Source organism: Bison bison, unplaced genomic scaffold (assembly GCF_000754665.1).
Source record: "Bison bison bison isolate TAMUID 2011002044 unplaced genomic scaffold, Bison_UMD1.0 scf7180017864200, whole genome shotgun sequence".
Classification (NCBI taxonomy): domain Eukaryota; kingdom Metazoa; phylum Chordata; class Mammalia; order Artiodactyla; family Bovidae; genus Bison; species Bison bison.
Window position 1 is genome coordinate 585,120 of NW_011494772.1, and position 23,323 is coordinate 608,442.

Here is a 23,323-nt window from a genome sequence, read left to right on the forward strand (position 1 = left end):
AAGTTAAAATGACAAGTCAGAATATGTTAATGGAGAGAGAACATAAAAGTGAAGTGTAATAGTGTCACAGTTTAAGTCACAAACTTAGCAATTAAATATATCACATGCTGTTCTAGTTTAACAGCCATTTCTTTCTGCTTTTCTCTGTATCACTGAGGTCCATATCCAGACTTGCACTCTTTGTCTCCATCCTGCCTCTCCTACTCTGTTTGGTTTTAGGCATGTGGACCATGTATATACTGTTATGTTATTTTTGTCTGGTTGGCTTCTGAGTATCTTCAGTCAAGACGTAGATCACCTTGTCTGGTTTCAGGCCTTGGATTCATTCCTTGTATCTTTCTCAAAGTGTCTTAGTGTCATCTCTTTCTGATCAAGACGATTCCTGAGAGGTTGGCCATTACCTACCCAGGATGCACACCTCAGTTAATCCTTAAGGAAATCCTAGCAAAGATTTCTGATGTTATGATGTAAAATTCTCTGACTTTGGGCTATGTACCACTCACTCTGTTATGGGAAAACTTCTGGATTTCTTTCATACTTTTCCCAGAGAATGAAGAGATTACCATTCCATGATCTGTTCTCTGCCTGTGTCATGCCATCATCACCTTGTGTTGTTAGGTTGCTTCTCCAAAGGGTTTTTGATATTTGAAAATTTACAAGTTTAAAACAAAGAATAAGCCTTCCTCCATTAATATGGATGTTTGTAGCAGTTTAAAGTTTTGGTTCCAAGGTACATAGGACTTTTTTTCCTCACCATTCAATTTCACTTTCCCCATGTTTTCCTTTCCACCAGAATGGGAAGACACATTTTTTTTTTTTTTTGAAAGAGCTTTGTGTTACATTGATCTTTGTATTGAATTAAGTCCTCCCAAAATTCTCTGTTGAAGGTGTATCTCCAGTATGGTTGGGATGGTGTTTGGAGATGAGCCTTTGAGAGGTGACTGTGTTTAGATGAGGCCATAATTGTGGCGCTTTCATGGTGGGATTAGTGTCTTTGTAAGAAGAAACCCAGGAAGCTTTCTTTATTTCTCTTTACCGTCAGGGGACACACCAAGAAAGTGGCTGCCTAAATGTCAGCAAGAAAGCTCTCACCAGCATCTGATCATGCTGACACCTTGATCTCAGACTTCCAGCCCTGTAGAATTGTGAGAAAATAAATTTCTGTTGTTTAAGCCACCCGATCTGTAGTATTTTGTTGTAGCAGCCTGAGCTGACTAAAATACATATCTTCCTTATGCCTACTGCATGGCTTAATCTTAATAAAGATTGCAGGAGATTAAATGCAATTTACCAAGAAGGCAAAATATACTAGGGATATTACAAAGTATTATTGCTACTATGGATAAGAGGACATAAAGAAGAGCTCAAATTCAGACTAAATAATAAGAAACCATGGCCACATTATTTTTCAAACTGTGGGTTACAACCCATTAACAGACTGTGATGACAATCAAGCAGGTCACAGTTAGCCCTTAATGATTTAAAATAAAACAAAATAAAAAAAACTTCAGAGTTTGCCTTGTGAAAAAAAATTATTATTTACTTATGTGCATAAGTATATTTGCTTCCTGTCCATATATCAGTTAATATAAAATGCATTTCTTCCTGAGGTATTAGCTATTAGAATTATACCCAGTATGTTCAAGGGGATGAAGGTTTAAGAACATCTTCTGGTTCTAAGTCTCCATTGACTTCAACAAAGAGGCACTGGCAACATGGCCTCTGAAAAGGACCATGTCTGTCTTAGAGAGCAGTACAGGATTTGACCTTCCAGTCTGTCCCCTGTCCCTCATGCACACATTAGGTTTATCTGGATTTCAGAATTGATGGTGACACCCCATAACCTCATAAAACATTTTCTTTGGTATTTTATAGGTTTTCTTCAACTTTTCTCACTTCCTTTTCAGTTTATTCTGACTCCTCCTTCAATAGCCACTTGACATGATTTAAATTCTCTTAGCATCATTTGCATTATTTGGAAAAAGGCTATGGTTTTTCCAGTGGTCATGTATGGATGTGAGAGTTGGACTGCGAAGAAAGCTGAGCGCCGAAGAATTGATGCTTTTGAACTATGGTGTTGGAGAAGACTCTTGAGAGTCCCTTGGACTGCAGGGAGATCCAACCAGTCCATCCTAAAGGAGATCAGTCCTGGGTGTTCTTTGGAAGGAATGATGCTAAAGCTGAAACTCCAGTACTTCGGCTACCTCATGCGAAGAGTTGACTCATTGGAAAAGACTCTGATGCTGGGAGGGATTGGGGGCAGGAGGAGAAGGGGACGACAGAGGATGACATGGCTGGATGGCATCACCAACTTGATGGACGTGAGTTTAAGTGAACTCCGGGAGTTGGTGACGGACAGGGAGGCCTGGCGTGCTGCAATTTATGGGGTCGCAAAGAGTCGGACACGACTGAGCAACTGAACTGAACTGAAGAGAGTTGGACTTGTTTTTGTTTAATGTCCATTCCAACCCTAAAATTCTACAATTCTCTTGCTTTTGTATTAGAGGGTTGCATTAATAACATTGCTGCTCAACCTGGAATTTCATGACCAACTTCTAAGCATCTGAGGGTATATTTAAAGGATTGGAAATCTTTAAAGTTTGTTGCCATAATTTTTGTATGTGTGTTCTTATCCCTGGGGGCTCAGATCCATTTTACTGATTGTTGTTGTTGTTGTTCAGTCACCCAGTCATGTCCAACTCTTTGTGACCCCAAGGACTGCAGCATGCCAGGCCTCTCTGTCCCTCACTATCTCCCAAAGTTTGCCCAAGTTCATATCCATTGCATCGGTGATGCCATCCAGCCATCTTATCCTTTGATGCTCTTTTCTCCTTCTGCCCTCAATCTTTCCCAGCATCAGGGACTTTTCTAATGAGTCCAGCTGTTGGCATCAGATAACCAATATATTGGAGTTTCAGCTTCAGCATTGGTCCTTCCAATGAGTATTCAGGGTTGATTTCCCTTAAGATTGAGTGGTTTGATCTCCTTGCTGTCCAAGGGACACTCAGGAGTTTCTCCAGCCCTGTAGTTCGAAGGCATCGATTCTTCAGTGCTCTGCCTTCTTTATGGTTCAGCTCTCACAACTGTCCATTAACACTGGGAAGACTGTAACCTAGGCTATACAGAACTTTGTTGGCAGAGTAACATCTCTGCTTTTCAACACTGTCTCGGTTTGTCATAGCTTTCCTGCCAAGAAGCAAACGTCTTCTGATTTCATGGCTGCAGTCACCATCTCCAGTGATTTTAGAGCCCAAGAAGAGGAAATCTGTCACTACTTCCATTTTTGCCCCCTCTATTTGCCATGAAGTAATGGGACAGGTTGCCATGATCTTAGTTTTTTTAATATTTAGTTTTAAACTGCCTCTTTCATTCTCCTCCTTCACCTCCATCAAGAGGCTCTTTAGTTCCTCTTCACTTTCTGCCATTAGATTGGTATCATTTGCATATCTGAGGTTGCTCCCACCTATCTTGATTCCAGCTTTTAACTCATCCAGCTCAGTATGTCTCACGATGTGCTCAGCATATAGTTTAAACAAACAGGGTGACAGCAGACAGCCTTGTCTTACTCCTTTCTCAATCTTGAACCAATCAGTTGTTCCCTACAGGATTCAGACTGTTGCTTCTTGACCTGCATACAGGTTTCTCAGGAGACAGGTAAGATGGTCTTTTACTAGATGAGTGGCTTATGCAAGGCTTGTTTAGTATAACTGGAGCATATTTTATTATATGTAGGGATACAGAATAAGGCAAGAGATATAAGCAGGGGTTGGATCATGAACAGTCTTGACTTTAACAGTCAAACTTTATTCTGAGATGGTTATGTGTATATGTGGAATGAAGAGAGGTGGTCATCAGCATGATTGTGGTAGAAAATGTAGAAAGAACACATTAAAGGGAAAAGTGAAATCAAGTTTTTGTTTTAGAATTACTGCAAAGGTAGAGAACAGATTGGAGGTAACAAAATCCTAGTCTAGTCAGCAAGGGTTTAATGTTTTCAGAATGAGAATTTATACTTGTCTACACTGGGGCATAAATGGATAGTTGGAGAGAAGCAGACACTTGGAGCAATATTTTATAGATAGAATCATCATGACCTGATATTGGATGAGATATTTGGAATAACAGAAAGGGTGTGTGGAGGATAACTTTGGCATCTGGCTTGTGCAGTTTGGTAAGGTTATGAAAAGTCCATCTGAGAGTATATTAGGAAATGATGGAATGGGAGGTGGGAAGAAAATGAAAAATAGATAGTTAATGTGGAAACAGGGAGAAAAAACTACCTACACACATTCTAGTACTATCAGGCAGTGTGGAGGGATGATTTAAGGTAGGACATTATGAATCTGTACACTTGTTATCCAGTAAGCATTCAGTAGCCAGTTGTTAGTCCCTAAGTCATGTCTGACTCTTTTGTGACCCCATGGACTGTAGCCTGCCAGCCTCCTCTGTCATGGCAAGAATACTGGAGTGGGTTACCATTTCCTTCTCCAGGGAATCTTTCCATAGATGATTACTTCCCATAGTAATCCAAAATTGGGAAGAATACAAAAAATAGACACAAGCTTGGATTGCATTCTTGGGAAACTGAAGAGTCATTAATATGTTTCATAGGAGTTTTAAGTGGATGAATTTGGGTCTTATAATACACGTAGGATCAATAGCTTTAGAATGAAAATGAACATAGGATTGGACAGACGAAATTACTGAAACACTACGCAGTGATAAATGCCTCGGCCAAATTCACCAGCATGTCTGAAACTAAAGTGACCCTTTAGCTTTGTCCCTTGGAAGCAAGGAATCCTATACACTCCCAATGTATCTGGGCTGCTTCTAGAGAGTGAGATGTGACCTTGGGTGAGGCACCTCTTTTCAGCCTAAGGTGGTGGTTCTCAAAACAGCAGAGTTAGTCTCATCCTGGTGCTTGTTAGAAAGGTAGAATATTGGACCCCTTACTAAATCAGAAGTCTGAGTGCACAGACATGTTAGAGCATATCTGTGCTCTAAGCTTTCCCATGGATTCTAATGCAACTTAAAGTCTGAGAACATCTGGCTTCCCGAAATTTTAGAGAGAGACTCAGTTGAAAATTGCCAGCAGTCTAGACTCTCAGCAGTTGGAAATGAGTGTCTCAGTCCTGTAGGGAGATATGTGGGACACTGCATCATCAGTGGGTAAAGTCAGAAAGATCAGGCTGTGGGTCTGATCTTCTTTTCTGAGTTGGGAATATTGAAGCCAGCCTTAGTAGGAAGGAAACAGGGCAAATTAAAGCATTTGAATTATGGAAATATACTATGAAGCACCGGTTTTCATTTATTGCATTTTCTTGTATCTCAAATGTTTATTTAGTACAGGGGTCTCCAACCTCCAAGAACAGTCCATGTTCCATTGGGAACTAAGCTATCAGGAGGCGAGTGGTGGGAGAGTGAGTGAAGCTTCATCTGTGTGTACAGCCACTCCCCATTGCTCACATTACCACCTGAGTGCCACCTCCTGTCAGATCAGCAACAGTGCTAGACACTCGCTCATAGGAGTGCGAATGCTGCTTTAAATTGTGCATATGAGGGATCTAGGTTGCATACTCCTGATGAGAATCATCCAGAAAACATCCCCACCCCCACCCCATCCAGGCAGAATTTTCTTCCATGAAACCGGTCCTTGGTGCCAAAATGTTTGGGGAACACTGATCTAATATATCAAGTAAATAAATATTCTTTAATATCAATAACTCTCCTGAAGCCAACTGTGATTATAACAAATGCTTATGGGTAAGGATTTTTATGTTGCGATTAAGCAGTAGAATATCCTGCTAGTTTAAATAGTTAACAGTAACACACAATATGTTTTTTCCCTTTATTATGTACAAGCTGTAAATAATTAAGTGAGGAGCTCTTGAAAGTAAATTAAGTTCTATTACATAGAAGTATTAATCTAAAACAAATACACCTTTGCTCAGATGATTAGCATAGAAGTCAAGTTTGCGTTAGAATAAAATACCTAATAATTCATTAAAGCACTCATATGATTGGGTAAAACTTGATTTTAAACCCACATTCAATCAATTTTTTTCCAAGACTGTTGGTTATATATACACTTTATTGCTGAGCTTCTGCATCTTAAATCCGTGTAACATCAACCTTGACTGGAAAAATGTTCATTACCAATGCACACTTTATTTAATGCACAAAACAGTGGACGTCTTGGAGTTTTCCCACTGTTAAGGGCTGATGGTATCTGGAAAACGGTAATCCATCTTGAAAGGGGGTAAAGGGGAAGCCTGTCACGTCACTTTGCCTTACTTTTCGATTGCATGCAAAAGAATTTACTTTTGCAGGATCCAGTAAGCGTCCTGTGCCACTTGAAACAGAATAGGTGCTCTTTGGCAAGTAGAAAAAATAGAGCAGGTTTAAATAGCTCTGAAGATGGGAAAGACTTTGGTTAACTCACTACCTATGGATAATTAGTAGCTTTTTGAGAAAAAAAATTAAGGTTTAAATCTCTCAATAAAAACAATTTTAAAGCAAGGTAAAATATAGAGAAAACACCTAATAGGCAGAGCATTGCAATGTAGCAATGTATGTCTCAATTTGCTTGTGATAGTTTCTCTCTAATTTCTGAATGATCAAATCTCACTGGATCAACTCAGCACCCTGGAATTCAGTTACCTAGATGTTCCTTGTTGGGGTGTGTTAGTGCTCCTCCTGGCGTTTTATTATTTATCATTTTACTGGTGTGGAGAAGGATGATGACAGAAGATAATAAGCAACACTGGACGGTGGGTTTTGTGGCTGCTTGGAACATGGAAGAGGGGAAGCAGAACTTAGCAGCTTACAACAGCTTTTGATCAGCACTGGTACTTTGGTAGATCTAAAAGACAAATGGAAATGGTTACAGATCTGTTGTGGGGGAAGGAAATACAGTTATCCCCATCTTGTTCAGTGAAATTCTGTCTTTATTCACATTAATCCTTTTCATAGTAGATTGTTTTTCTTCATTTAAATTATTTTCTGTGTGCCTTGTTCATATCGACCACTTATTTTACTGCAAACAGGAATAGTTTTTAGTGTGTTTCATTTGATGTTAAAGCCAGAGTGTAAAGTCATTTACGTGACTCCTAAGTTTATTTATCGTGACTCCTAAGTTTATTTCCTCTCTCTTGGTGCACTGCCTTGATTTTAATACACCTCTCCTCCTTAACTCAGGAGGGCATGTGGTGCAGGAAGCTGACTTTATTGCCGGGTACAGAGGTGGCTCCATGGCCATGGTGATTTGTTCAAAAGTGGGCTTGTGGTTTAATTTGTCTGATCAGAAGGAGTTTCCGGGCCTTTATTTGGATATTGTGGCAGACACGCTTTCCTCTGCTGGATAAGAATGCAGAAGTATAATTGCTTGGAAACCACTGCCATTTATCTTGTAGTATAAGGAGAGAAGCTGCTAATGAATGAGGGAAATGCCTGAAAGAGGGGTTGAAACATGCAAAAAGAGTAAAAGTCCTGGGTAATACCTTTTGAGCTGTGGTTCAAGCACTACTTGAAAGACTTTTCAGCTACCAAAGCAGTAAATCACCTTTATTAATTAACCCTGAGTTGTGTTTTCTACTACCTGCAAACAATAGCATTTTGATAAATGTAGTAATCCTCCATTCTCCAATTCCTAAATCATATGTAAAAGATTAATAAATATAAAGAAGCATATACACATAAGCAACAGTATTTCTATAGAGGTATAAACATATTTTTCTGGCTTTCCTGCATGATTTGTATATTATGGATGCATGCAATACCTTATTTTAATTGCTTATCTCATAACAACATATGAGATAAGCCACAAATGCCTGATACCAGTGAGAAATTTGGAGATCACTTACTTTATTTCCATTTTCCTCGCTCATTTGTCAAGGAAATATACATAATATAATCAAACTATTATTTAGAAGTCAGGAGGGCTTTTCAACATTAACAGAAGATAGTCATCTATAAACAAAAATTCTGTTTCATTCAAATGTTTTGCTCATGGTAACAAAGAGCACAAGAAGGAGAATGGAAAATCAGAGAACAAACAAATTGTTTCTTCTATTTCAAAGATTACCTGGAGGTATCTGTTGCCCTTTACTATATAATTACAAAGATGCATTACTTGAAGTTAAAATTTCAAGTGAATAAAAAACATGTTTCCATGAATATATTGATCTAAATAACTTAAGGAAACTCATATGCTTTTATTGCAGGTCAAAACTCGCCAGTGGAACTACATCATTAAATAACTAAAAATGTCTTTTTTTTTTATAAACTTGACTGCATGGGTTTATATAATAATTATTAACTAGTCGTCCTCTACTGTGTCCTTTTTTTTTTTTAAGTATTAAGAGGCTACAGTAAGAAGTCTACTTGGAATGTTGATAATGAAGGAAATAATTGACTCTCTGGGAGATAAATGATAAAATCAATATTAGATTATAGATCAGCAGATTTATGACAGACCAGATGGCTTCTGATTGAAGTATTAACATATTTAAAGAAAAAAAGATGCCACACAGAAGGGGCATCAGTCAACTGTAGAAATGCAGGAAAAGAAGCCAAGACTTTGGGCAAAAGTTAATGATCATGAAAGGAAGAGGGGACCCTAGTTGCTGGACATCAAGTTATTTATGTCCCACTGGCAAGGCTGGCCCTAAGATTTGGAGCCATGGGATATCTCTCAAGTATTTTTGATCTAAATTGAAAGTCCAGTTCTATTGTGAGATGGACCAACAGGTATTCACACCTGTTGCCATTAAACATTCAATTCATCTAACTCCCATTATTTTGATTCCATGCTCACCAAGAAATCTGACTGCCTCATGTCTGCCTCTCTTTGTTTTATGGTCCTTGTCAATACAATATTTCGTAGAAAATAAATACAACAGGCGTTGGTTATGTTTATTGCATAACCACATAGTTTGGCCTGGGGAGGCAATGTGCCAACCCTGCTGACTTGAATACTTTGTGTAAAATTTATAGTTTGTGTAAAAGTTTTATTTCTCAGAGCATATGAATAAATTGATTCTTTGATATTTACTAGGTGTGAACCAGTCACTGAAGGCCTGGTCACACTGTGGAAAAGCCAATATGAAAGCATCTTTGGGAACTTCAAAATAAAGGAACATTATAGAAGGATTAATTCTGTATAATACCACTTGAAGTTAAAGTTTTGGTTGCTCAGTTGTGTCTAATTCTTTGTGACCCTATGGACTGTCTCCCCAGGCTCCTCTGTCCATGGGATTCTCCAGACAAGAATACTAGAGTGGGTTGCTATTCCCTTCTCCAGGGTATCTTCCTGACCCAGGGATCAAACCCGGATTTCCCACATTGCTGGCAGATTCTTTACCATCTGAGTCACCAGGGAAGCTGATATCATACCACTTGCCTAGCTGGTAAAGAATCCGCCTGCAGTGTGGAAAACCTGGGTTTGATTCTTGGGTTGGGAAGATCCCCTGGAGAAGAGAAATGTTACGCACTCCAGTATTCTGGCCTGGAAAATTTTACGGACTGTGTTGTCCATGGGGTCGCAAAGAGTTGGACACAACTGAGTGACTTTTACACTTCACCTATATATCATTACAATGGATAATATAAATTATCCATCAGAAAATTGTCAGGCATTGTAGGTACATTTTTACGAAGTTTGACCATTTCCTCAAATCTTTCATAGCCTTCTATCACCTTCAGGATAAAATTTGGGCTACTTAGGGTGACATGCACGCTCCTTCATGATCTCACTTCCATTTTCATCTCTTGATGTCCTGCTGCATTAATGCAGGCACATTTGCTATTATTTGAATTACCTACACATTAAATTTTAGCCTGAACATTATCTTAGTCACTCCTCCCCTTTCTCCTTTCTCCTGACTGAATACAACCCTCCTTTGGAGCTCTAGTCCTTGCTCTCAGAACATTCTTGACAGTACCATGATGTGCTGGAACTGTTGATTGTCTGTCTCATCCATGACATGACAAGTCTTTTTGAAGGAGCAATTCTGAATTTTTATCTTGAAATGACTAAGATATAAGAAAAGTGCTTGTATACGAAAATCAAGGGAGTGTACTGAATGCCTGGATAAAGCAATGAATTAATATAGTAAAATTTGACTTCCAACCCCATTTATTTTCCTTGTTTCTAATTATACTAGGCTGACACAATGACCCAATTCTTTACTTCTCCCTATGTCCATATCCATTGCCATATACTTTTGGTAGGGCCCTTGCACTTGGACTCTTGAACTCTGCATTGGGCCAATGGAATGTTGATAAACAAGATACAAGCAGAGACTAGTGGAGAGGCATGTGAAGTAGGACTACTCCGCAGAAAAATGAATGAGCCCAGCCAAGCCCAGCAAAGCCTAGCCTGGATTAGCTGAATCCCAATGAATGGTAAATAAATGGTCAATGAAATTTTGAGTGGTTTGTTATGCAGCATTTTCACAATACAGGTCTGATACATCCATGATCATTAATGATCTGAATCCAGCTGTTGCCCTGATAAGAGTAAAACAATGATTAATGTTGATTGTAGGCAGTGTGGACTGATGGTTAAAATAGCATGCTGCAAAGCCAGACTGCTTGGCTTTTAACTTCATCTTTGCCACGTACCAGTAATTTTACATTGATCAAATTACTGATTCATGTCATGCTTCAGTTTTCTCATCTATAAAATGTGGAAAATAATAGTATATACTGCCTAAGTTTTGAGTATTAAACATGTAGTACATGTTATTAATACATGATATTTAAAAACAGAGACATCACTTTGCCCAGAGAGTTCCATAAAGTCAAAGCTATGGTTTTTCCAGTAGTCATGTATGGATGCGAGAGTTGGACCACAAAGAAGGCTGAGCACCAAAGAGCTGACTTTTTCAAATTGTGGTGCTGGGTAAGACTTTTGAGAGTCCCTTGGACAGCAAGGAGATCAAAGCAGTCAGTCCTAAAGGAAATCAACCCTGAATAGTCATTAGAAGCACTGATGCTGAAGCTGAAGCTCCATTACTTTGGCCACCTGATGCAAACTGCTGACTCACTGGAAAAGTCCCTGATGCTAGGAAAGATTGAGGTCAGGAAGAAAAGGTTGGATAAGGATGAGATGATTAGATGGCATCACCTACTCAAGGGACAGGAGTTTGAGCAAACTCTAGGAGATGGTGAAGTACTGGAAGGCCCGGTGTGCTGCAGTTCATTGGGTCACAAAAGTTGGACACGACTTAGCAACTGAACAGCAACAACATGTAAAATGCTTGTAAAGAACTATGCCTCACATGGAATAAGTGGTCAAGAGATGTTCCTATGTGCAAATATAACCTTGTCTAACGAACTTTTTCATTGTTCTTTCCCTTGATCAGTGTTATGCTGTGTTCCTTTTAGCCATGATTATGATTCTGTGAAGAATTGTAAAATTTTAATGTTTTATCATTTTGCTTAACAACATGACTCTTATGAATTCAGAGGTAAGAAGAGTTCTAAATTGTAAGCCACATTTAGGCAACTATAAAAGGGGAAATGGCAGATTTTCTGAGACACTCACATGAGACATCCTAGTAAAATGTAGAAAAGTAGGATCCTAGAAGATAAAGCCAATTCATAAGGTAGCTAATAACAAAACCCCCAAATATTCGTGTTGAGACTCTTCATGCCCAAGTTCACTTAATTTTAAAGCTATTCAGAAAACAGTTCCCAAGGTTGTGTTATCTGGATAGACCTTCAAGGATTATTAAAGTAGCCTGGACTAACTTCAGAACCTTTGTGTCATTTCTGGCTTTTGCCTAGCGGTTCATACACCACTTTTGGCTTCCCATTTGTTGGTACTATGGAGTGTCTTATGGATCAAGTGACAGCAAATGTATGGGTTACTTTTCACTCTGAGGGCCTTTGGAGAAGGAATCCTTGGGAGTAATAATTTATCAGTGTCCTTAATGCCTCCTACCATTATGCATAAGGTTTTCTGTTATACAGAAAACTCAAGAAGGTACTAAGGACAATATTCAGCTTTGCCAGAATTTGATGGGGCAGGCAGATAAATAAAGTCCTTGGACTTTGCCAAGTTCTTCTAAATAAGAAGAGGCTCCTCAGATATCTTTAAGGATTCTCCCCATAAAGCACTGGTAATGTGTCTCAGGATGCAGGATGCCTGTCACACCATCTGTAAAGAAGAGAGTCAAAATGCTGTAATTGTTGGAACTTGTCGTCTCTCTCTAGCGCTGGTACAATCCCTGAATGAGCTGCATTCAATCAGCTACTGTGCAGTGCTAAAGAAGTGTTCCCAAGTTACTGGTGGCTTCTGCCTGCATAAAAACAATTTTCTCTTGATAGGAGAGGAATATAAGAAACTACATGAATAGTCTGGATATCTCTCTCAGAATTTTGTAGAGACATTTTCCATTATTAGCAGACTGGAATTGAGGTACTTCTAAACTGCAGTGGATGTGAGTAGAATTATGATGCAAAGCTAGTACATGAGAACATGGACTTGTGGATGACAATTGAGGGACTGTGTTAGAGTCATTTCCCATTACTGATGGTGTAGAAGTATAAGTCATTTGTAGATTTGGCTTCAGGGTTGTCTTTTTCTGAAGAACTGCATAGAGAGATGAGAAATGAGGATTATGTTATCGAAATATAAATTTGACCTCTGGGAAAGCTCCTTCAGCTCAAAAAATTATGGACATCTTTACAACATTCAGAAACCATTCTGCACGCACGACAATCTGCTGGAAATATGCAGCTGGCTACACACAACAGAGATTCTTAGGAGAATATCTTTGTTTGGAATGAGACCAAAATAGCTATATCAACTTATGCCTGTGATGACCATTTATAAAGCTAAGGATAGTCCTTGGAGATTCAGAAATGAAAGCTTTCGGTACATGCTGCTGGCTTGTAAGCTTTCTGACAAATGACTGTTAAGAGCAATAGGTGAGAAAAGAGACCCAGCCTGTGTCGGGGGCACTAAAACGGTTTGGCAATCCATGGGGGGTTATTGGCATTATCCCCTTTTCCAAGACCACCTTTCAGCATGGTGAAAAATGAGGCAAGAGAGCAGGTCATGGGTGCCAAAGTTTCACTCTGGGTACACTTGGGGGAGACATCCAGGGTGGGATTAATTCATTAATCTCCTTTCAGCTTTCTACCATTACGCACAAGGCTTTACATAGAATGCTATGTTTTTTTTTCTCCTTCCTGGAAACAGTGGAGCTCTATTTACATCAGAAGGGACATCAAGTACCACAACAATCACTAAAAATGAAATCCTACAGCTCAGCCTGCCAACCAGCATGGAAAGTGTACAGCTGTAAGTGAGCTTCACAAGGCAAGTCACGCACAAGGGAGGGAAGACAGCAAGATGCCAAAATAGCTTATGGATAGCATGAGAAAGGGGGCTGACTGAGAACGGCAGGCGGCAAAACCTAAAAAGACTCACAAAAGAGAAATCTTTGGCTTAGCTCTCTGGAAGCAGACAGAAAGAAGAATGGAGAGGCTACACTGGGTGTGCAAAGGCAGTATCCAACCCAGAGGTAAGACCTTCCCGAGTGCAGGTGGCTGGAAATGCCGGGTTTACCGCCACTTGAACCCAAGGGTGTACAGGGATCCTGGGTGACATTTCAAATTTGTATTTGATACTCCCACTGTCATCTGTAACATTGTTGAATATAATGGGTAATACGCTCAGGAGTTGCAGGATGCCAAAGGCCACAGGTTCCATCCCCATATGGGCCATCAAAAAAAAAAAAAGCGAACAGCTGCAGAGATATCTTAAATATTAAGGCTATACACATAACACTCTCAACATGAGATCACAACCATAAACATTTCATAAAAGGTTACCTAAATGCTCTATGTATCTTATTTTTATATACACTGGCACTTCTATGTAGACAATAAAATGCAAGAAAATGTAGTTCAGCTTTGGTTAGTATCATCCTTTCTCTGTTATGTATTCTCACACATCTTAGAGACTAAACACTTTAGAACAACGCATATGTGAAGGATTTGATGGTGTGTTTATAAGCTGCACACACATGTACCCTTGTTTTTTAAAGTCTGAGCCCATCCAAACCTTGTGGGAATTCTCCTTGCTTCTCAAAAGATCTTACACTACTTAATCTCTATTCATGTGAAACAAGAAACGGTGTCCTTCTCATTTTATTCTGAAGCCATCTCTAATGCCAAATGGATATGGGGGAAGTTGACATTTACTCAGAATTATTATTCAATCAAAGTGCTATTTTCTTCTTATGATGATTTCATTTGTCAAAGCAGTTTTAATGCATAGCTTGTGATCAGGTTTTTTTCTTTCCTTAAACAATTGGTCCTACCATCTGTGTCACCTGAGGCTTCTTTTTGTTGATTATTTTGCATTGTAGCCTCCTGTAATGTGACACAATGAAAACATAAATAATTTGAGCCTTGTTTTGCTGTGAGGGAACACTACAGACAGTCATGTAGTGCCGGAGTACCTATTCCAGAGAAGGTGAGGCAGTATAATATTCTTCCCCTAAAAATATGCCACCTTTTTTTTTTATCCTCTCTTTAAAATTCTTTGTTTAGTTTGATTAGAGATCCACATCAGAGGTATTTTCTAGGGCCTGGGACCTGCCTGCTTGGGAAGTTCCCACTGTGCTGATGAAGAACCGTTCACCTAGCCTGAGCTGCTGGAGTTCAGAACAACCCTAGGGCATTTTTGTTTTCTGTTTTATATCCCGTTTGTTCTTTCTCTTTGTTCCCGTCCATTCAGAGGAAGGTGTGTGCTAATGCCAACTTGTTAGAAGTATACCCAGCAGGAGGAGGAAATGAGCTGTTTGGGTTCTTTAAAATAGCTTGTTGCCCAGTGCTTTAGATTACAATTAGAGGGTAGTCTTTTGGTAGACAAAAGGGGCTCTCTCCTCACATAGCTTAGGTTAGAAATTCCATTGCATAGTAAAAACCTATAGACTTTAATGGTTTGACCCAACTCTCTGGTAATTAATAAATGGTCTCCTTCCCTCCCCCACCCATGCCCAGTAGAAATGGTTTTTGGCTATTCTTTCTATAACTGAAGTGTTAGTTGCTCAGTCAAGTCCAACTGTTTGTGACCTCATGGTTTGTGGTCATGGTTTGTGACCTGGTCATGGTTTGTGACCAGCCTCCTCTGTCCGTGGAATTCTCCAGGCAAAATACTCGAGTGGGTAGCCATGTCCTTCTCCAGGGCATTTTCCTGACTCAGGGGTCAAACCCGGGCCTCCCACATTGCAGGCATATTCTCTACCATCCGAGACACCAAGGAAACCCTTCTATAACAGAGCTGTCTTCAAAAAAATGATACATTGGAGACAGATTAACTATTAAATGTTTGGAAAATGCTGGATTCCAGCATGAGTTGTATTTTCTACTATTTCACTAGAGCGGGCACTTATCTCTTGGAACTGGTTGAAAACAAAAGGAAGTGCTGAGCTAAATTAAAAGTCTGGGAATATTTTTAAGCTTAGTCTTTAGAATATATTGTCAGGAAAGGAATGAAAATAAATTATCATCTTTGCAAAACATTTTAAGAGCTAGGGTTTTGGATCAAAGCTCATGTTCAACTTATTGACCAATGCAACTTCCAAGTTTAGTTGCTTTTGATTGTTTTGTTTTCACATGTTTGTGTTCTCTTGAGGACACAGAGATACTCTTTGCATATATTGGAAAGTGTTTAGTGGTGATAGAAAGAGTGATGAATACCTACTTAAGCCAGATAAACTATCCTGAACAATATATTATTCTCCTTCAAACATTTTTCATTCCTATCCATGAAAGACCCAGATTGAAGTATCAGGACCTAGAACGAGCACCAATGGACATGAGAGACTCTGATTTTCTACACACTTATTACTTAGAAAGGTTGATTAAGTATGTTTTACTCAATTAACCACAGATGAGCCCTTGTGCACCACTAGTTTGTAATCGCCCTAATTGATTCTGAGGCGAGATCTCTGGTCAGAGTCAAGCCAGCTGTAGGCTTTGTTAGTGATTTTGATGGAATGACCCCAGGAAGCTTCCTTTTTACAGCTTTGATATGAAAAATGCCCAAGAAGCTTGCCCAAGCCTCTCTGCTTACTTAATTATATTTTTGATAATTTATTTTACCAATTGACTTCTAGCCAGGCCAGGTTATGTTTGATCTTGATGAGGTTGCAGACTTGCATGGGAGGAGGAAATGTCCTAGCTCATTATCATCTATTCTTGCTTTATCAGACCTGTTTTCTGGAAATCGTATGCAAATTCTGGTTCTCAGACATTTCTTTGAAAACCATTTTTTCTTTTCTCTCCCCTCCTCTGAATCATTTCATTAGCATAGGGTGAATAGTCTGTCTCTTGGCTTCTAATCACTGATGTTAGAGATTTCACCATTAGCCACTTATTCTGCTATCTGAAGGATTATCTTTTCAAGTCTATTCAAAAATCAGTATTATTTTGGTAAAGTGGAGCTTTAGGTAGAAGATTAGGTTAAGATCAAATTCTATTACATACAGCAATCCGATTAATTTGGAATTCTCAGTTCTTAGAACTTTACTTATAAAGCAGTGTAGCAGAAAACTTTTTGATACAGGTTTTTATTCTTGATAATGTTTCCAAATTAGACTCTACCCTCCTCCCATCTTACCCTGGAAGAGAACAAGAGTAGAAGGCAGAGAGTAAGCAAAATATTGAGTTTTCTGTCAAGAGGAAGAATGAGGGTTTGAGATAGACATTAAATTTAATAATTAAAAAAATTAAGTTTTTTTTTTCCCCCCCAGGAATTTGGGCTATGGGGTTCACATTTACTATAGAAATTTCTGTTATACTCTGATATAGTTGTTCTTATAAACATTTGTTACAGAAGTTCAACTCCTGTTGACTCACAAAGGCCAAACTCCTGTTGACTCTTGGAAAGGAGATAACTCTGGGAATTGAAAAATATAAAGTTCTTCCCACTCTAATACCCTTCCAGATGGCATTCTTGCAGAGAAAAAATAAACGATGTTGGAATCCAGGAAGTATTCAGTATATATGTGTAGTTACTGGTGGGCAAAGATAAATATTCTGTGCACGTTTCTTTGGAGGAAAGGGTGTAGGCTCGGAGTGAAAGGGGAGGAATGTAGTCTTGAAGACACACTTCATGTATGACACAATTTTACCTACAACTCCAGACTTTTCCATTAGTCTCAGTCACATTGAGTAGGCAATTCATAGTCCATGGTTATGTAATAAATATTTCATGCAGTTAAAAAGAGAAACCACAGCCCTCAAATGGCATCACTTGTGCTAAAACCCAAGATATCAAACCTAGATTTAATACCTAACTTAATTGCAGTTTCAACCTTTACCAAAAGTAAAATCTTAATCAGTCAGTCTGAAGTTTTCTGGTCAGCACCAGTGAGATAATCTGTCACGTGGAACCACTCCATCCCCCATAGGAAGAAGAGGCAATTTCAATGATAAAGCCCTTGCTTTTCCCCATGTCCCTGAAAAAAGATATCCTGGCCTAAAAATGAACTTTTTTTTTTTTTGCTAATAACTCCCTGGCCCCACTCTTCTGTCCTATAAAATTCTTCCATTTGTAGAATCCCGTGGAGTGCCCTTTCAGCTGCTAGATGGAATGCTGCCCAATTCATATATAGCCTAATAAAGTCAGTGAGATCTCCACATTTACTCAGCTGAATTTTGTTTTCAATTATGCATACCTTTTGTATTTTTAAGATTCTGCCATATCGACCCTTTCCTTGGTGGATTTCATGAATGTTGTCACTGAAGTAAAATGTCAGATTGTGCAGTTGTGTGGCATTTGAACAGACATACTGAGAACAGTGTTATCCATGTGTGATCAGGTGTGTCAGAGTCGTGTCTGACTCTGCAACACCATGAGCTGTAGCTGGCCAAACTTCTCTGTCTAGGGGATTCTCCAGGCAAGAATACTGGAGTGGGTTACCATTCTTCCTCCAGAGGATCTTCCCGACTCAGGCATGAAATCTGTCTCAAGTAGCTGGATTCTTTACCACATAGGGGAGGAAAAAATATTTTTCCTCTATCCATCTCTGGTGGGGCCCTATAAATGCAACTGGAAAAGAACAGATTAACAAGAGGAAAACAAACAGAAATTTATTAATGTGCATCCTGCACACCAAAGGGAACACCCAATGATGAGTGACCCAATGGGCTGGTTAGAACTGGGGCCTATAAACTGTCTTAGGGTTTTGGGCTTCTGGGAGAGGAGTAGGCAAGTTATAAGAAGGTAACCTAGAGAAGTATAGTAAACAAGCATTGTTTAGTAAGGTTTGTTATACAGATTTATGTTTTCTGTATTGATAAGAGTTGTTAAGAGCCTTTTACCTACATCTGCTTGTTCCCCATGGCCATTATCTCAAAACAATCCATATGCCAAAGAGGTATAACTTAGAGGGACCTCTTCTGGTATCCTTCATCCATCACTCGCCCCACCTGCATTATTTACGATGCATTCAGTTACAAGTTAAAGACAGTTGAGCTCAGACTGCCTTAAACACCAAAAGGAAATAAATAGTTCATCTTTATAAAATGGTTTAATATTAGATTTAATCCAGTGACTCAACTTGGTCATCAAGGACACAGTTTCATTTCTCCACTGTGTTTCTAATGGATTAGCACCTATTTTGGGATTGTTTTCCCCATCAACACATGAAACGCCTACAACAGAAGAAAGAATCTTAGTCTCAGAATTCTCAGCAAAGCTCCTATTGGGCCATTTAATTGGTCCAGAGCAACTTTCTGATTTCACACTAATTAAAGCAGCTTAGTTTATGTGCCTGTCCCTTAAGCAATTTTTATGGGCAGGAAACTCAGTACACTGATGGACTTAATTGAGGTCATAGCCTCTAGTCCTGAACAATCCCAGCCCAACATGCAGCTTCAATGAAAAACATAGATGGAGACTGGGGATAGATGGTTCCCTTACATTTTAACTGTTTATTCTTGCCAAAAGAAAGGGGAGTAGTTGCTGGAGAAAAAAATAACCATCAGTGATTTTGAGAGTCACTGGTTTAGAAACTATGGACATATATATAGAGAAAATGTAAGTATATGTCAAATTTGTGTGTATATGTGTGTATTTGTGCATGTTTTAAGCAAAAGTGGTAGAAAACTTGAAAGGATAGCTTTTTATCAAAAGAAATATAGAGCCTAGGGAATTGCTGCCATAGACTGGAATGGGTATAGCCTTTGAAATAGAATCATGGACATTTTTAGTGTCACAGAATTTTAGGATTGAACACAAGAAAACTAGAAGACTCCAGTTTTAAAAATCCACCTTCTTATATTGAGCTGAATTCTTCCTTCTTTAAAATTTCACCAAACTTTCTTTTCCCTGGTATTGCCATTTGAAACTACTTCTAATAAGAAATTCTTTTATATGACAGTCCCTCAAACATTTGAGGTTGGTTGTAGATAATGACCTGGAGAAGGCAATGGCACCCCACTCCAGTACTCTTGCCTGGAGAATTCCATGGACGGAGGAGCCTGGAAGGCTGCAGTCCATGGGGTCTCTGAGGGTCGGACACAACTGAGCGACTTCACTTTCACTTTTCACTTTCATGCATTGGAGGAGGAAATGGCAACCCACTCCAGTGTTCTTGCCTGGAGAATCCCAGGGATGGGGGAGCCTGGTGGGCTGCCGTCTATGGGGTCGCACAGAGTCAGACACGACTGAAGTGACTTAGCAGTGACTTAGCAGTAGATAATGACCAGAGTGATACTACTCTGATATAAGTACAGGAGTAGTGCTTTAAAGTTTTCCAAGTTTTGTTATGTTTAGTATCTTATCTACATATTAAAAAACCTGTATGGAATTAGAAAAGTTAGTCAGACTAGGAATTTCCTTGGCAGCAAGTGATAGATGCCAATTTCAAGGACGATGTAAAAAAACAGAAGCACACTGCCAAGTGATTCCAAAGAAAAGTTGAACAACAAAGAAACTAGTAATGTAGAGCTGAACTCAAAATGACTCAAGAGCAAAACAACATGACTTTCTATTTCTTAACTGTCAATCTCTCTGTTTATCAGCTTCTTTCCTATTGTAGGCTGCCTTTCTTTGGAAGTGACTATCATCAGTGGCAGTTTTTAGCTGTCATCTCCCAGCTTTGGCTATTGAAGACCATCTGATCTATCTCTCTCTCTCTCTCTCTGGCTCACACATTCCATGAAGGGCCTCGTGGATTAAACGGGATCAGGTTTCTGAACCTGCTACAACCAAATATAATTAGAGGTTTGTTGAAGGAGGCAGTCAAGAGGGTGTGACTTCTGGCTGACACCTGAGCTGAACTCTGGGAATGGGAAGCTCATTAACTCCTCCCCTGACTTTGGAATGTGCATCCTGTGCATCACCCATCATTCCCACACTAGGAACTGTTTCAAGGACACAGCCTTGAGAGAACAAAATATTGAGACCATCTGAACTGAATAGGTGACTAAACCTAGCCAAGGCCTCTGTATAAACTCTTTAAGATACCAGCAGATGGGTGCAGCAATCTACTCTTCTTGCCACCTCTCAAGACAAGTCATGTGAGTAAGTTTACTTGCTTATTGAAATTGCCATCTACCACTCTGAAGTCCTCTGCCTCTTTCTTCAGTCTATCCCTGCCCTCTTTATATGGAGGCCAGTTTCAGATTTCACTGGGGAAATTTCAGAGACTGAGAAACGGTGATTGGTGAGCCAAAAGGAGACCAAAGTAAAGGGTCTTGGGAATATTAAAATCAAACACAAATGTAGACCAGAACTGAAAATTCACTGAGCAGACAAAACTAGTATGTCATACAAGTAGTTTTAAGTTAGCTTATTTTGCAAGAAAAGAAAGGTTAACTTGACTTAGTCACTTCTTGCTTGTGTCTCTGAAAATCATAAGCAGAACTTAAAACATTCCCTAAAGTTGATATGTGGTAACCACTAACTAGTTCCTGTTTATTTAAGAAAATTTTAATATTATAAACAATCTCTATACAGAATAAACACTTATTGCCTTCACGCTATATAAGATGCTTTATGACAATTTATCTCTGAGCCTCACTTCATGGCTCGGTTTGAGTGTCCAGCTAGAAGCTGAAGTCCAGTTAGAGAGCTGGAAAAAGAGCTGGGGTTAAAGGAGATGCAGGTATCCAGTGCTTTGCTTGCTTCAGGGCTGGCAGACAAAGTGGTATAGCAGGATACAAACGGAACATTTTAGTGTGCATTTTGCAAAACTAGGAGGGTACAAACTGCTGAGGAGTAAGGTCCAGATGTTTGTGACAAAGCCTGGTTGGGACATTATGTGGAATCTCTGAGAAAGTGAGGAGAGTAAAGAGGAGGATATTGTGATTGACAGTGAAAGGTGACAAGCACTCTAATACCTGATCTGAGTCTAACGCCAGCCATCATGGCAGCCCCCAGTTCAGGAAATGTTCACGATGAGAGAATATACTCTGAGCTTATTGATACAGTGGCCAAGTTCCAGCAAAGGGCCAGGGAAAGTAACCAAGCATGGTTAGTGCAGCTGTGGATACAAAGGGTGATGGCATTTCTCTGACCAGGCAGGAGGCAGAGGGAATGAGAAATATCAAGCCACACTCCCTGCCCTCCAGAAGTGCCTGCGTGGCACTCAGGGGTTCAGGGTATTCACTACTCACTACCCTATAGATTGGACTATTCTATTCTATAGAGAAGCTTGGCCCTGGGCATGTGGGACCCTGGAAGTCTGCAGAAGAGGTACAAAGAATTCTTAGGGAGTTGGGAATGAGACAGGCAACCTATGATCATCTTTAAAGGCCCAGAGTAGCCACACGCACTGCAGGAATGGAGGATGATATACTCCAATTCGTCCCCAGCACCTGGCATGGAAAGCTGGTCTCCCTCCTGAGCATCTTCTTGACTTGTCCCAGTTTTGGGACAAGATATTATGCTGGACAATCCATTACTGATCTGGGGGAAACTGACAAATCTTGGGAATGGGTATGGGTTGTGGGAAAGGTCCGAGAGAGAGATAGCTCAAAAAGCCAAAAGGCTACCACAGTCAGTTGTAAAATGTCTGCTAACAGGAACCCAGAAGCAAATGTGGTTTGACATTGGTGCCAGGGCCCCCCTTGAAAAGACAGACCCATAACCCATGATGGTGTTGGTCAGCCTGTGCAAAGCCTTAAAACCTGGACAGCAGTTTAGACCTCCCACCTGTCCTACCATCCCTAGTGCCCTGCCTGTTCCAGAACAGGCCTCAGGAACACAGTCCTATTTGGGTGGGTGCCTCCAATGCCTAGGGTAGGCCACAAGCCTAGACTGCCTCTACATGACGACCTTTGGTGGTGGTAGGAGACTTTCTGCTGGGCTCATTATTCACTGCTCCAGCAATGCACACAACACTCCAGGAAGAGCCTTTCAGGAAGGAAGAGCATATCATGGGAAGAGCTTCATTTCTTATCAAGAACTGAGTCAAGAAGATGCTCTGTCCACCACTCCAGCACTAGGAGCTGTTTCAGAGACATCGCTTCAAGACAGTAAGGTGTTGAGATCAGGACTGAATAGATGACAAACCCAGCTAAGGGTTCTGTTTCAACTTTTCAGATTCTGGCAGGTGGGCACAGAAATCTACTCTTTTTGCCACTGCCCAAGAGCAGCCTCACAAGTTCCCTTGCTTGTTAAAACTGCCACCTACTAATCTGGCATGGTCTTCCCCTTTCCTCATCCTCTCCCTGCCCTTTATGTATGGGGAGCAATTGCAGATATCATCCAGAAAATTCCTAAGGTTGCACACAAGCAAGGTTGATCATAATTCCCATGTAAATACTGGATGGTTTTCCAAGAAAGGCTGTTGGGAAGATAGGCACACAATTTTCTACTACATTATTCTAGTGTTAACAGATGAGGAAACAGACTTACAGATGTCAGCCAATTTATACAAGACTGTTTCTTCAGCAATTGGCAGATCAAGAACTTCAGCCTTTTGACTTCCCATCTTTTTTATCTTTTCCCAGCATTTTCTCTATTCTAACCTGCATTGCTCCAGTTTAGCTAACTATCTGGATATAACCTTTCAATTACACTCTTCCATAAGTGTTCAATTTCTGCATATTTTTGTATTCAGAATTTAGCAACATTTTATTACAGAGTAAAGAAAACCAAGGAAAAAATACTCAAAATATTCCCCTTAAAGGTATTATTATAATGTTATTATTCAGTTAAGTCACATGAGTCATCTGAGACATCTCTGCAATAATCTAAAACCTCTTATATTTTTCACCCAAAAAAGATCTGTGAGGTGGGACATGCTAATCTTCTGTTAAAAAGATAAATCTCTTTGATATTTCATGT

At 39.7% G+C, this 23,323-nt stretch overlaps 1 protein-coding gene across 1 annotated transcript in view; it reads left to right on the forward strand.

Moving 5' to 3' along the window:
• The window catches only part of LOC104991755, a 55,492-nt gene that overhangs the window by 7,160 nt on the left and 25,009 nt on the right, over positions 1-23,323 (forward strand). The gene's annotated exons all lie outside the window — the stretch shown is intronic.